At 40.4% G+C, this 14,853-nt stretch overlaps 1 pseudogene; it reads left to right on the top strand.

The window, feature by feature from the left end:
• Window positions 1-605: 605 nt before the first annotated feature.
• On the top strand, window positions 606-1,715 carry LOC149171360 (mitogen-activated protein kinase kinase kinase 20 pseudogene; annotated as a pseudogene).
• Window positions 1,716-14,853: the final 13,138 nt, after the last annotated feature.

The raw sequence follows: 14,853 nt of genomic DNA, 5'->3' as shown, positions 1-14,853 counted from the left end.
AGCGTAATCAACCCCCCCCCCCCTTGCATATATGGTACCTCATCCTTCGAGTTGACAAGTTAAAAAGGTAATCCGTACAATGACAATACCTAAAAATCGCTCCTATCACCGTTCACCAATTAAATATTGAATTGGATCAACGAACGGCAGAGAACACACCACTACTCTGCGCCCAACGTTCTCCTTTCAAACAGCCTGTGCTCTTCTGGAATAACACAACTGGACACGCGGAGTGTAGCTGAAAACACGTCATCCATGTCCCATGGCACTCACGTATTTTTGACCCTACTCATCGTCGTAGGGTCGCTGGCCAGAAAATTCCAACACCGGAAAACCAACAGCAGGTGACTTGAGCGGCCAAGAAAGCAAGAAAAGGCACTTGAGTGGCCAAGAAGGCAAGAAAAAGCACCGGACGGCGGAGTTTCACACAGAAAAGCATGATTTATTTAGGTAGCTTTTCAAGAAATCAACTCAAACCTATCACTGCAGCTTTCCTTATTCGCCTCTCTTCCCACGAGGCCTTTATAACCTTACAACACCACCACCAATAGCCATGCTGTGTGCACGATTCAAAAAGACATTACCATGTATTGAATTGGGAGGCAATGGGAATCGAACTAGAGATGGGCAGACCCCAGGAAGAGGGCTGGGTGAGGGGTGCCATTCTTGGGGCCGGAGCTTACGGAACAGTCAGCCTTGCCGTGAGCAGGTCCAATGGCCAACTCTTTGCAATCAAATCTGCAGCCGGCTTTAGTGTCGCTTTGGAAAATGAGTACCAGATTTTGCGGTGCCTCGATTGTCCATACATCGTTCGCTGCCTGGGGCACAATTACAGCTTCGAAAACGGTGCAGAGGTGCACAATTTATTCTTAGAGTACATGCCAGGTGGCAGCTTGGTGGATCTACTGGGAAAGTTTGGAGGGACGCTGAACGAAACAGTGATCAGAGCATACACACGCGGCATCGTACGTGGACTCGATTACCTACACAGTCAGGGGATTGTGCACTGTGATATCAAGGGGAAGAACATTCTTGTCGATTCCAATGGTGTGAAGCTTGCTGACTTTGGTTCTGCTAAGAGGGTTGATCATGAGGAAAAGTGCGAGGAGGCCCTGCAATTGAGGGGAACCCCTCAGTGGATGGCTCCAGAGGTGGTGAACCAGGTGGAGCAGGGGCCTGCTTCTGATATTTGGTCTCTCGCCTGCACTGTGCTTGAAATGGCCACTGGCAGGCCTCCATGGAGCCACGTTTCCAGTCCCCTCGCCGCAATGTATCGAATTGGATGCACAGAGGAGCTGCCTGGGTTGCCTGGATGTCTTTCACCTCAGATTCGGGATTTCCTAGAGAAATGCTTTCGGAGAGATCCTAAGAAGAGGTGGACCAGTGCAGAGCTGTTGAACCATCCTTTCTTAAAAGAGGACTGCTCTGTTATTGAGACAGAGGAGGCCATTAGGGGTCCGGGATCTCCGACTAGTCATTTGGATTTTAGGAATCACATATGGGATTCCTACTCTTCTCACACGACTTTCATTCCGTCACTCAGCTTCCCAAGCCCAACTAGGGAACGCAACGCAGAGGTGAATAGATCAGTTGAGCAATGCCCAAGGCCTTCTCCCAGAGATAGATTGATGGCACTGGCCGCAGCTTGTAAATTTGAAAAGTTGCTAACAGGCCTAATTGGATCACAAGCCTCCATGGTCCATGGACTGTTGTGAGATCTTCCAGAAGTGAATCTCCAACTTCAGATAAGCCTCTGTTAAAATCAGAGATTAGTAATGGCTCCTCCATCCAGGAGCTTCCATTTACAGAAGAAAGGTGCAGTACCAGTTTCAAAGCTGTCAATTGGAAAGGATTGCAGCCAAGAGGTGAACTAGATCAATGCTCACAGCCTATGCTCTCTTCAGCCCAATCTCAACATCAACCATCTTCCAGCACTTCTTCCAAGACTCTGCATCATAACTGGTTTTTGCTGGCTGAGGCATCCAATTTGACTGGTGAAGCTTGGGACTCGGATGAAAATTCATCTCAGAGGATTGTTGGTGGTGATTAGTAGTTGGAGAAATGCTTTATATGTTTGATGATAAGTGGAAGTCTACGACTTGTGCAGGAGCAACTAACTGCCCCTGTTGTTGTATGCGCACTCCAAAATTTTGTCATACAAGTATGAGAAATCTGCAGTTGTATATTAGCCGCAGAGCAGATACATACTCTTGTAAATTTGATTCAAAATTAATACCGGTTGAATTTGTTCGGTTACACAATATATGACTTCTTTTTTAGCGATTTAAATTTACATATGGTTGAATTTGACTTTTTTCGGGTGGGAGAAAATTACATTGGGATATTAAGTATTTTTCAAAGTTTACACCTAAATTTGTAATGGTTAGCCGATAAAAATAACGAAGAACCGAATCATCACGACTGCGGGATGCGAAAGCCAACCACCCCAGCCGTCCTATCATGCACGTCATGTGCATCACCATATATGACTTCATGATTAGCGATTTAACTTAATTCTTGTTTGATTGGCAATTTGACTTTATTCGGGTGGGAGGATTTTCCCTTGGGATATTCACGTAAATTTCAAAGTTTACATCTAAATTTAAAAAAAAAACTTTTAACTATATTTTAAATAGTGTGCTATGCATTTGGAAGGGTGACTTGAAGAATTTGTTTAAGTTTACATATAAATTTGTAATAACAAGTTAAAGATTGTGATATCTTTCCCCAAAGGTGATTTGAAGAATTTTCACAAAGGGAATGATTTTTCTTTGGTGTGTTATAAATAGGTAAAATTTATGAATAATTAATGTGATTTTTTTAAATTGAAATTAATATGGACAAGGTTTATTTTGATTTTTTTCCTAAAATCAAAATTAAAATTTTAATTAATGTTTAAATAAATCTATTAATTAATTTTGGTATTCTTATGGTTTAGAGTAGGCTTATTTACATAATTTATAAATAATTAATGTGAATTTCCCAAATTGAATATGAAAAACTAATATGGATAAGGGTTACTTCTGATTTTTTTTTTCAAAATCAGAATTAAAATTTTAATTAATGTAGAGAATTCTACTAATTAATTTTGGTAATTCTTATGGTTTAGAGTAAGCTTGATTTACATAAATCATTAAAATTAAATTTAAGGAGGCTTCATTTTGTGTTTTATTAAGTTTTGTTTTAAATATAATTTTTGCATAATTTTGAGTTAATTTGATAAACCTAATTAATTGCTTGATGTTGTAGTTTCAACATTTTTTGTTGAACTTTTTAGGAGACTTTGATATCACATAGGATTTGAATCTACCATTTTCTCTCTTCTCACCTTTTTCCTTTGATCTTCCATGAACAACAAAAACCTTATTGGTAGATTCATAAGCTTTTTGCCTCACCTCCTTTGGGAATAAAGCAGTGATTGCCTCATTAAACACCAATTTCCTTACAATGCCATTACTAGTTTGTCCCATGAATTTGACAAAGGCTACAAAAGGGTCATACAACAATCTTTTGTTGTAACCTATGAAATTAAACAATAAAAAATATTAATATTGAAGTCACATAATCACAATACACAACAATTACTATATAAGTAAAGCTTGAGTGGGATGATTGTCATCCTACTCATTTAGGTTCAAATTCCCACTAGTAATTGGAGATTAATGGATTTGATTCATTGGTCCATTAAACCTCTTTTAAGCTTAATTAACAAGAGCCAAGGAGATCAACCTAAAGAAGAACACAAATTATATGAAAAATATAATAATATAAACATCCAAACACAAATTATATGAGCAAATCTCCATTTTGAGCTTCTATAACTTAAATGTAGTGCAATTAAACTTCTTCATTCTTAATCTAGATGTGCTCATCATTAGCTGACAACAAAACTTCCTTTTGCACAAGCTCTCACTCAAACCAATAATAGGTTAAAAAAAAAAACACTTATTCTTAACACCTTGGATCTTAGGTGATTAGGGTATGATACCAAATGAAAAGAATAAGAGGTGCATAAAATGCTTCCTACACTAAACAATGAGGGAAGAACCTACGTAAAACTAAATATGCACAGTGGCAATAATAAACAACATAGAAACATACAACCCTTAAACAATAATTTCCTACAGAAAACCTTTAAGGATTAATACCCCACAATTGAAAACACGCTCAAAAGACTATTCAACAACTAACAAATAGTTACAATACATTATAGAGTCTCCATGCTCTCAGCATGGTGATCAATAACCAACTTCCTACATAGTATAAATGTTGCATGAGGTGGTGTATATGTTGTTGGATTTGAAGCAAATTCAAATATGATGGTGTATACACTCCCATATAGAATTTAATGTTGTGTAGCAAAATGGTTATTGACTGTCCTCAATAAATAGTGTAAAATTTCAATATCATAATAATATGTTAAAAACTTTTTATTTAAAATACACCCAAATTTTCAATTAGTAATAACAAAACCATAAAACATCTATGTTTTTCGAATTGGGTGTACTAAAAACTAATAATAATTAATCAACTTGTTATTACCATTCTTCATTTATTATTGCTCATCATTTAATACCCCTTTAAAAGCCTTTTTATAAGAGAAGAAAGAAAGATAATTTAATACCCCTTTAAAGGCATTTTTATAAGAGAATAAGGAAAGTTCATAAGAGAAGAAGGAACCATCACCCATGACTTATCACTGCCCAACATTTATTAAAACCTATAATCTAATTAGTCAACAATTTCACCTAAAAACGTTAGGTTTTCTAACATGATTTTGAATATATTCCTTAGATTGAAATACTATAAACTTCAAATTTTTGTGAACCCAAAATCAATAAAAAATTTCCAAGTCAACTATTTATATAGATATTATAAAGATTTAGTGAAGAATATTATTGTAATTTGGTGAATATATTCATTATAGTTGGAATTTCAAAACTCAAAAAAATCAAATTTAACTATTTTAACACTTGTATTATCTATTTTTATAAGTTAATAATATATATTATATTTTAATTTTTTTCAAATTAAGTTGAGTTTAAGTTGGGGCTAGCCCTAGTGTTGGATGGAAAAATGATCTGCCATAGTAAAATGCTATCATCAAGATTATGAGAAGCTTTAATTTCCCCAAAAATAACTCCGATCTTTAACTCCTCCGCATCTTATTTAAAACTATAACTTGATAAAAACTAACACAAACACCAATTAATCTACACTCTTAAATTTATTATATAAATATATAAAACTTTATTACAAGCCTATCAAATTTTATCCCAAACCCAACCAATTAAATTATCATAATTATAACCCACCAAACTATCTCAATCCCAAATACCATCCTTGAAAGCTGAAAAAAAAAACACTGAAAAAGTTTCCCAAATACCATACTCGAAAGTTTAAAAAGGCAGTAAAAAGGTTTCCCAAAATATAAAAAATAAGTCAAAGCAACCGCACAACTACGTTGCCAAATTAGATACTCAACTCGAGGCCAGAGAACATTCCACTGCTTTTCCACCCACGTTTCCAATGCCCTCGTTTCAAACAACCTCTGCTCTGTTCGAATGACTACGGCCGACAGACACGTCATCCACGTCCGACGCTACTCAACTATTTCCGAGCCCACCCAACGCCTCAGGGTCGCTGGCAAGAAAGCTCCGACGTTTGGAGAGCAACCTTAGCCTCGAACTTCCCCCTTTCTGGTCAGTCGGTCAACCCACTTCCCCTTTTCCGGCAAGGGGATCAAACTTGGCCTATAGGCATCATAGGATGTGTTACACTACTCTGCAATGGATAATCTCTTTTCAATAAATCGTTTTAGTTTAGATATTTTTCTAGTAATTTTTAGTGATAATTTTGTGTTTCATTAACTTGTTTTTTAACACATGCTTGTTAGGTCAATATATAATTTTTATTTGTTAACAAATTATATTTTAAAATCTATTTTCGAATTTTTAAAAGATTTGAAATAGGTAAATATATAAATAATTCTATGAAGCGTGAATGTTTCTGTGGCGAAAGAAGAAAAAAAAAAAAAAAATTACGATAGTTTTTCACCCTTAAAAATAATTATTAATTTCAATTAAAATTTAATTAAAATAATATAACATTAACCTAAAATTAAAATCATGCTTAAAATTCTTTATATCAAAAAGCCATGTTTGCGATATTAATTTTCTTTTTAAAACATTGATTTAACATGGTTGTGTAACCGTGTAAATTTGGAAAAAAAATTCAAAAATACATATCATGTTGAGGAAGAAATTTTCTAAAATATTTATAAACTAATATTGCTATATAAATTAAATTATTGATAAATATTGATAAATAATATTATGCCGTTGTGTGTTTAAACTACTTTTTCCAAGACAAATCAACATTTAAGGGCCTATTCAGCTTTGTTTTCCTAAAGTAAAGTTTGCACATCGTGAAGACATGAGAGGTGTAACAACCCTAGTGAAAATTTCATGTAATAATGTTAAAAATATTATAGAGTCTTTTTTGTTCTTCGATTTTAAGAGATTTTAATGTTGAGCATGCATCTATTCGCACATCGTGAAGACATGAGGTGTCAGGACCTGCAGCGCTGCCCGAAGTGCGACTGCGACCGAACGAAGGCACGCGCGGTTGGAGGCTTGAACAAACAACGTTCCGGCTTGATGTGCGAGCTCGTCCTTGGTGCGAAAGTGTTATGACATAATAACAAATGCGTGGAAGGATGGGCAAGGTTTATATATATGCGTGGGAGCTTGGTTACATACCCACGGGCTGACCAACAAACGTGGGCAGGCCAACCATAGTTGAAGGTGTTTGAAGGAAAGGCCAACTTGAAGTTAGAAGCATTTGCAATGGCGTTTGAGGGCATGGGCAAGTCAGCTGGGTAGCTGCGACCTCACCCTACACTCATATATATTGGAGGAGCGTTGGAGCTCATTTCATCCATTGCTCATCGCTCAAACATGTGAAGAAGGCGCAGAACAAGAGTGTGGACGCAGCTAAGGAGAAAGGCGCAGATTTGGGTGATGTGCCCGTTCTTGGGCAAGGCCGCACAAAGGTGAACCGCTTGTCTTGGTTTTGGTGAAGGGCGCGGGTAGGGTCGCCCGCCGATTGGAGAAGGGCATGCACAGTTGTGTGGCGCCCGGGTTATGCGAAGGAGCGCCCGACGGTGAGACGAAGGGTGAATGCTCGGTTGTGCAACGACTTGGCACGGGTTCTTGGGTGACTCAGGTGAGCGCCCGCCCGTCGTGCAAGTGTGCACGGTGAAGACAAGATTCGTTTGAGAAGTGCGGAGGACAGCTCGTGTGAGGGCGCGCCCGCCCGCCTTGGGCAAGGAAATCTTGGTTGTCGCACGGAGGTGTGACAAGATTGTAAATTTGGCTAAGTATGAAACTTGGTGTTTCCCAAGTATACTTGTAAAGCTTGTAACATTGAATATTGTATAATATATTATTCGGGCAGACTCATTGTTCAGGGAGTTGCCCCTCCCTTTATACTGTGCAATTGTGTTCTTCATTTATAATTGCTGATGATAATGAATGTCTATGGGTGTTCATTGGTATAAAGGATAACATAATAATGCTTGGTTGCGAAACACAAACTAAGTAGGAATAAGTGGTTAGATGTAGTCCACGAACATAAGTATTGGTGAAAATAAAGTGTTCGGTGGCGCCGCACCTCGCCTAGAGCGGTTGAAAGACTATCGCAGGCTTGGGGGCGTGACAGGTGGTATCAGAGCTAGTCTGAAGACTTGGAGGAGTCTTGCAGGAAGCTGGGTGAAGCAGGTGTACATACACTTGACAGTCGGTGACAGTGAAGCAGGTACTTGCAGGTGAAGGAAGTTGTTTCACATACAAGTGGAACAAGAGCTAGTACAGGTTGCAGGCGTCTTGGTGAAGCTGTTGGATGGTCGAAACTAGATCACAAAGAAGAAGGAAGCTGATAGCAATCAGCTATCATCTCAGGCTGGGTCTAGTCACGGTGTGAAGGATGCTACGATGGCATTCATGGAGAAAGTGTTGGAAAAGATGGAGGACTTAGAGACTTACTGGACTAAGAAGATGGACTTGGTCGATAAGGATCAAGAGGCCAATTCGAAGATGAGGGAAGAGCTCGAGGAACTCCGGACTCAACACGAGTACATTGATCTTATGTGTACACAACTTGAAGTAAGGGTCAAGGAGGTTGAAGAGGCAAGAGACCAAGGTCTTGCAGAGATCGTGGGCTTGCAAAAATCTCTTGACGAAGCCAGAGATGAGATCACGGTGTTGAAGAAGGCCGTGAGGCATAACTCAGGTGGAGGAGTGCCTCATGTGAAAGTCAAGGAACCAGAATCTTACGATGGTACAAGGAGTGCAAAGACTCTTGGCAACTTTCTATGGGACATGGAGCAATACTTGGAACGCTTGGGTCTATCTGATGATGAGACGAAGGTTAAGGTAGCTGCTCAGTTCTTGATAAAGGATGCTAAGATGTGGTGGCGAAGGAGGATGGATCAGATTGCCAATGACAGTCCTGGTGACATTACTTCGTGGGATGACATGAAGAAATCTTTGCAGACCCATTTCAGTCCTCAGGATGAAATGTGGGAAGCAAGGATGAAAATTAAGTTCATAAAGTAGACAGGCAACCTTCAGACATATCAGCGGGAGTTTGCAAGTGCGGTTCTAGAACTTCCTGACATGGCGGAGAGAGACAAGGTGTTTTACTTCATTATTGGGTTGAAGTCTTGTGCATGCAATGAAGTGAAGAGGCAGAGGATTAGAACACTTGAGGAAGCTTTTGCTGCTGTGGACAGGTTGGTGGTGCACTATGATGAGACTTCTGATGATAGGAAGAAGAAGTCCGATAAGCTGAAAGATGAGAAGAAGGATGATGCTTCAAAATCGGATGATAATTCGAAGACGAAGAAAGCCTTGAAGTGTTGGATATGTGCTGGACCACATATGGTGAAGAACTGCCCTTTTAAACCGAAAGTGGCTGCGATTGCACAATCTAATGCGAAGAATGAAGAAGCTTATGTGGGGATGATGCAGATACTTGGTGGTGGTGCTGCTACAGAGGTGGTCTCTTGGAGGGATCCTGAGAGGAACAGTTTGGAGTATGTTCAGATGAAGGTTGGGAGTGGTGATATACTCACTATGGTGGATAGTGGGGCTTCTCACAACTTCATGGGTGAAGATACTGCGAGAAGAATTGGGCTGAAATTTGTACTAGTGAAGGCACGGATGAAGACAGTTAATTCTCCTCCTGACAATGTTCTTGGTGTAGCTGAAAAAGTGGACACAACACTAGGTGAGTGGACAGGGAAAGTCGACTTCACTATAGTGCGGATTGATGACTATGTGGCTGTGCTGGGAATGGAATTCATGAAACAATTGGATGTTATGATTATTCCACATTTGAAGAGGATGTACATTTACGATGGAATGGAGGATGTACCCATTGGTGTTCCAACCATTGGAGTGACAAGGCCTGATTGTAATTTGGCAGTGATGCAAATGGAGGATGAGAAGCGGATGGAAGACATGAGTAAGCGGTTGTCTACGGTTGAGGCAAAGCTTACCGAGCAGTCATTGGTCATCAGGACACTTTCAGATAGTATCTTGGATTTGTCAAGAAGGCTAGAAGTGGTTGAGGATGATGATGATGATGATGAGGCATATGTGAGGCCGAATGTCCAGGAGGAGGATCGGGTCACTTATCTACAGAGGATGGAGATAGAAGATCGTGACAGATGGATTGAGATGATTAATGAGGGTGAGCCTTCAGGCTCTACCCCCTCCACATCTTCTTAGATGACAAGAAGATGGGGCTCATTGTTAGCTGCTCATGGCAGTGAGTCCTTAAAACAGGTTGAGCAGGTATGACAGATGGTGCAGGGATGGCTTGGCATCAAGCATCATGACATGTTGCAGATAGGATGGACTTTCCATGGACCTGAGCATGGGAGAGATTCTTGGTGAGTCCGAGATGTGGCAAAATCCGAGATAGACTGGTGAAGGCATAGGGATGGACATTCTTATGATTTGAGCGTGACAGTTGGACTGATCACCCGACTAGTTCAAGTCATGAGGGCTAGCACTGTACCAAAGAGATGTTGACATCAGGTAGACGAGGAGGATAGTTCACAGGATGAGGACGACACATGATGGAGATGGAAGTTCTACATATGTTGCAGGGATGTTTGCAGTATGTGGAGGAGTTGACATCATGGACCGAGGAGGAGACAGATATCGATGATAATCTTGGTGGATGGCTACCAGGATGGTATGTTGTCGAGGACGACAACGACTTCAGGTGGAGGAGGATGTAAGGACCTGCAGCTCCACCCAAAGTGCGGCCGTGACCGAGAGGAAGCGCGCGCGGTTGGAGGCTTGAATGAACAGCGTTCCGGCTTGATGTGTGAGCTCGTCCTTGGTGCGAAAGTGTTATGAAATAATAAAAAATCCGTGGAAGGATGGGCGAGGTTTATATATATGCGTGGGAGCTTGGTTACATACCCACGGGCCAACCAACAAACGTGGGCAGGCCGACCATGGTTGAAGGAGTTTGAAGGAAAGGCCGACTTGAAGTTAGAAGCATTTGCGATGGCGTTTGAGGGCGTGGGCAGGTCGGCTGGGTAGTTGTGACCTCACCCTACGCTCATATATATTGGAGGAGTGTTGGAGCTTATTTCATCCATCGCTTATCGCTCAAACATGTGAAGAAGACGTAGAACAAGACTGTGGATGCAGCTAAGGAGAAAGGCGCAGATTTGGGTGATGCGCCCGTTCTTGGGCAAGGCCGCACGAAGGTGAACCGCTTGTCTTGGTTTTGGGTGAAGGGCGCGGGCAGGGTCGCCCACCGGTTGGAGAAGGGCGTTCACAGGTGTGTGGCACCCAGGTTGTGCGAAGGAGCGCCTGACGGTGAGATGAAGGGTGAACACTCGGTTGTGCAACGACTTGGCACAGGTTCTTGGGTGACTCGAGTGAGCGCCTGCCCGTCGTGCAAGTGTGCACGGTGAAGACAAGATTCGTTTGAGAAGTGCGGAGGACAGCTCGTGTAAGGGCGCGCCCGCTTGCCTTGGGCAAGGAAATCTTGGTTGTCGCACGGAGGTGTGACAAGATTGTAAATTTGGCTAAGTATGAAACTTGGTGTTTCCCACATATACTTGTAAAGCTTGTAACATTGAAGATTGTATAATATATTTTTCGGGCAGACTCATTGTTCAGGGAGTTGCCCCTCCCTTTATACTGTGCAATTGTGTTCTTCATTTATAATTGCTGATGATAATGAATGTGCATGGGTGTTCATTGGTATAAAGGATAACATAATAATACTTGGTTGTGAAACACAAACTAATTAGGAATAAGTGGTTAGGCGTAGTCCACGAACATAAGTATTGGTGAAAAGAAAGTGTTCGGTGGTGCCGCACCTCGCCTAGAGCGGTTGAAAGACTACCACAGGCTTGGGGGCGTGACATGAGGGGTGTAACAACCCTAGTGAAAATTCCATGTAATAATGTTAAAAATATTATAGAGTCTCTTTTGTTCTTCGATTTTAAGAGATTTTAATGTTGAGCATGCATCTATTCTAGACCACAGCGGAAGATCTATGTAGTTAGATAGAAATTAAGTGTAGGTTGAAAGCTTTATTGTTTAATAGGTTGAGTTCAGCACAGATTTTACTAATTTCTGAATGGAGGAGAGCTTGGCTGCCTTTAGCAAAAATGTGATTATTAATACAGTTTTTGAGGTTGTGTTTGATGCAGGCAAATGAAGGGATAATGGAGGCGTCTCTACAACGTTTGAGAAAGTTGAGATCAAACTTCTTCTTTGCAATCAGTGATGTGAATCGTTCTAATAAACGAACTTCTTGTAATTTTTCCCTCTCGTACAGGTTGAAAATTATTGATTTGAGGCTTCTGCGATCTATATTCTATGTAGTGTTATCTTTCGGAGTCATCACATTCATGTTTGTTGGACTCGATGTTTCGCATCAACCTCTATGGTTCATCATCAGGATTAGATCCCTGAGTGAATAAGTCATAACTCAATAGGGCTTAATAAATAAGCCTAGGGGAGGTTGAACCCTCCTTAATGTGAAAGGGGATTATCTATCAACAAATAACATTGGCGAATGGTCCACCAACAAATAACATTGGCCACATTCATTGGTGTCTAATTATCCAACACATTTACAACAAACATTGATTAGAAAGATTAGGAAATTAATTTCCAATTCTCTCATTGAAAACCAATTTCTTTATATTTAACATTTAACCAAACATCACAACTCGTGCATATCTCTCTTTATAGTTACACTTTATTGTTTTTTCATAACTTTTTTAAGTATAACTTAATATAGATGTATGGATTCTCATTAATCCCAAAGGAATCATTGAATTCAAATATGCGTGTGGGCTTGGCCGGAAGACAAATAATCAAACAGAAGCATATGGTATTCTCCTAGGACTAATCCTGGCACAAAGAAATGGTATAAAAAGGATTAAGGTGTTAGGCAATTCCATGATCATTGTAAGGCATATGATCAACACTTCAAAGTCAAAGATCGCTAACCTAAACCAAATCATTAAGAGAGCCCAAAATTTGCTCCCTGCTTTCGAATCAGTGTCCTTCTACGATGTCTTGAGGGGAAATAACCAAGAAGTTGATAGGAAGGCTAATAAGGCAGGCCATCTAGATGAGGAAAAATGTGTAATAAACGATGTCATGGGCACGACAAATATTCCTTAAGAAAATGAAGAGAGAAATTTGTAGGTTGTTGTTAAAGTCTCAAAATGCTAATAAAGTTGAAAAGGCTGAATCATCATATCATAAAGTTATGATGCCCCTCCATCCTTCCCCTATCTCTCCCCATTACGCTTCATCCCCTCCCCTCTCCCTCCTGCCTCCCTACCATTATATCCCATTCCCCTTCCCCTTCCTCTTTGCACTTGATGAGCCCCAAAAATGGACAATTATTTGGGCTCATTCAACCTCCTAATTTGACTTAACCCACCATTCTCATTAGTTTATTGCATGTTTTTGATTATTTTTATGTTAATAGAGTGAATTTGGTTAGTCATTATACCAACAAGTCTAATGGGTGCTTTGTGTAGCCTTTTTGGTCAACTTGGAGACAAAATTGAAGGTCTTAATGAGCACTTGGCAGCCAAATTCGTGGGAGAACAAGCTAGAGGATTTGTAGGAAGGTGTCCCCTTCATTTATGGGCCCTTACCTCGAATTCTCCACCATCAGCTCAGAGTTCAAAGGCCACCAAATCAATGAGCACAAGGGCAGCCAAGCAAGTCAAGTAGGACTGCTGTTAACTACAAGTCTTGGGCAGCCAAGTCCCTAACTTTTAGGAGGACTGTTGGGTCCTCAAATTGTATAAATAAGAAGGCTTGGGGCCTCATTTGGGTTAGCTAGTTGGTAGTCAATTTGTTTAGCTAGTGGTTAGTCATTTTGTAGTTGGTAGTTAGTCACTTCATAGTCTTGTTGTAGTCATTTTGTAATTCGATTTGTAGGCCATGGATTAGCTTTGCTTTCAGCTCATGTTCAAGTTCTTCTTGTGGACAATTTTTATGTAACTCTTCATTCTTGTTTAATAAAGATGAATCCAGCTTTGCACCAGCTCTAAATCTCTCTTGGGAGGCTGTAGCTCTTGGGGTTGGGCCCATCTCAAGCGCTCAGTACCTCCCTTGTTTATCTTTATGTGTTTGTTGCGTTCTTAAAATGAAATCTGTTCTTTAGATCTTGCTTTGTTATTTTGGTTGTTTTTTATGGTTAAAGTAGCTTTTTATGGTTAGAATCGATTGGTAGGAGTTTGTCATGCATTTAGATATTTTTGAATGTTCTTACTCACGTGATGTACACGGTTCTCTTTCCAAACAAAGCTGCTGTTTATTCATGTCATTGACAGTTGGATTAAGTTAGCTAGGACTCGGTTTGTTTGCAAGGATTCATTGATTCGTTTGAATGAGCATTGTGCAGGGCATCTCTATCACCTTCATCACCTCCTCGTTCATCTGAGCCTCGTCCAGATCAGCTCCTCCATCACCAAGTCTGTTTCCTCATCTCCCATCTGCTCTTTTGCCACGAAACCCTACCTTCTTGCTTTTCCATTGCCTACACCTTCGTTGATGCAAGTCAGCCTTCCACATCATCTCACCACTCCATCCATCAGTTCCTGGGTCACTTCAGACCCCCATCCTACCTCCATAACCATCCATGCATCTTCCATCAACCATCCATCCTCAAACATCCCATTTTGAAACATCCTGTAGAAGAATTGCAGAACATCCTGTAGAAACCCCTGCAGACTTCCTGTAGAAGTTCATAGACACGGTTGCATGTCATCCAGACTTTGTGAAACTCTCAGAAAGAATGTTAGGGATCCCTTAGACCCTCTCTATACCATCCCAACCTTTCCCAAAGCATTTCATCCCTTGATCCATCCCTGCACAGTGGAGAACTAGTTAGAAGCACATGCATGATAATTTCAACAACTTAAGCAAAAATACAAAAATATGTTTTCTTCAGATAGTAATAACTTAGACACATGCATTTTACCTTCCTAGAAGTAAGGCATCTCTTCTCGTAGTTTGCATTCTCCTTTTTGCATCAGTAGGACTAGTTAGTAGAATTAGGGTTTGCTAGGGTTTGTATTTCTTTTTGGCTTTCAATTTCTTTCCGCAAGTAGATTAGCTTCCTTTGAGTTAGCTTTCGTCCATCAATTAAAAAGCTTCTTCTAAGAGCTCATAGAAGTTGGCTTGAGCCCCTATCGGACTTGTGCCAGCTGACCAAGTGACAGCTGCGGCAAGAGCTAGTACTTGTGCATACAGCACCGTCGCTTCCAAGTTTGTTACGAAC

Source organism: Pinus tabuliformis, chromosome 4_2 (assembly GCF_031772625.1).
Source record: "Pinus tabuliformis cultivar Carrire ecotype Pingquan chromosome 4_2, CPIR1, whole genome shotgun sequence".
Classification (NCBI taxonomy): domain Eukaryota; kingdom Viridiplantae; phylum Streptophyta; class Pinopsida; order Pinales; family Pinaceae; genus Pinus; species Pinus tabuliformis.
The sequence above is the reverse complement of the archived record's forward strand: the minus strand, read 5'-3'. Positions and strand labels throughout refer to the sequence as shown.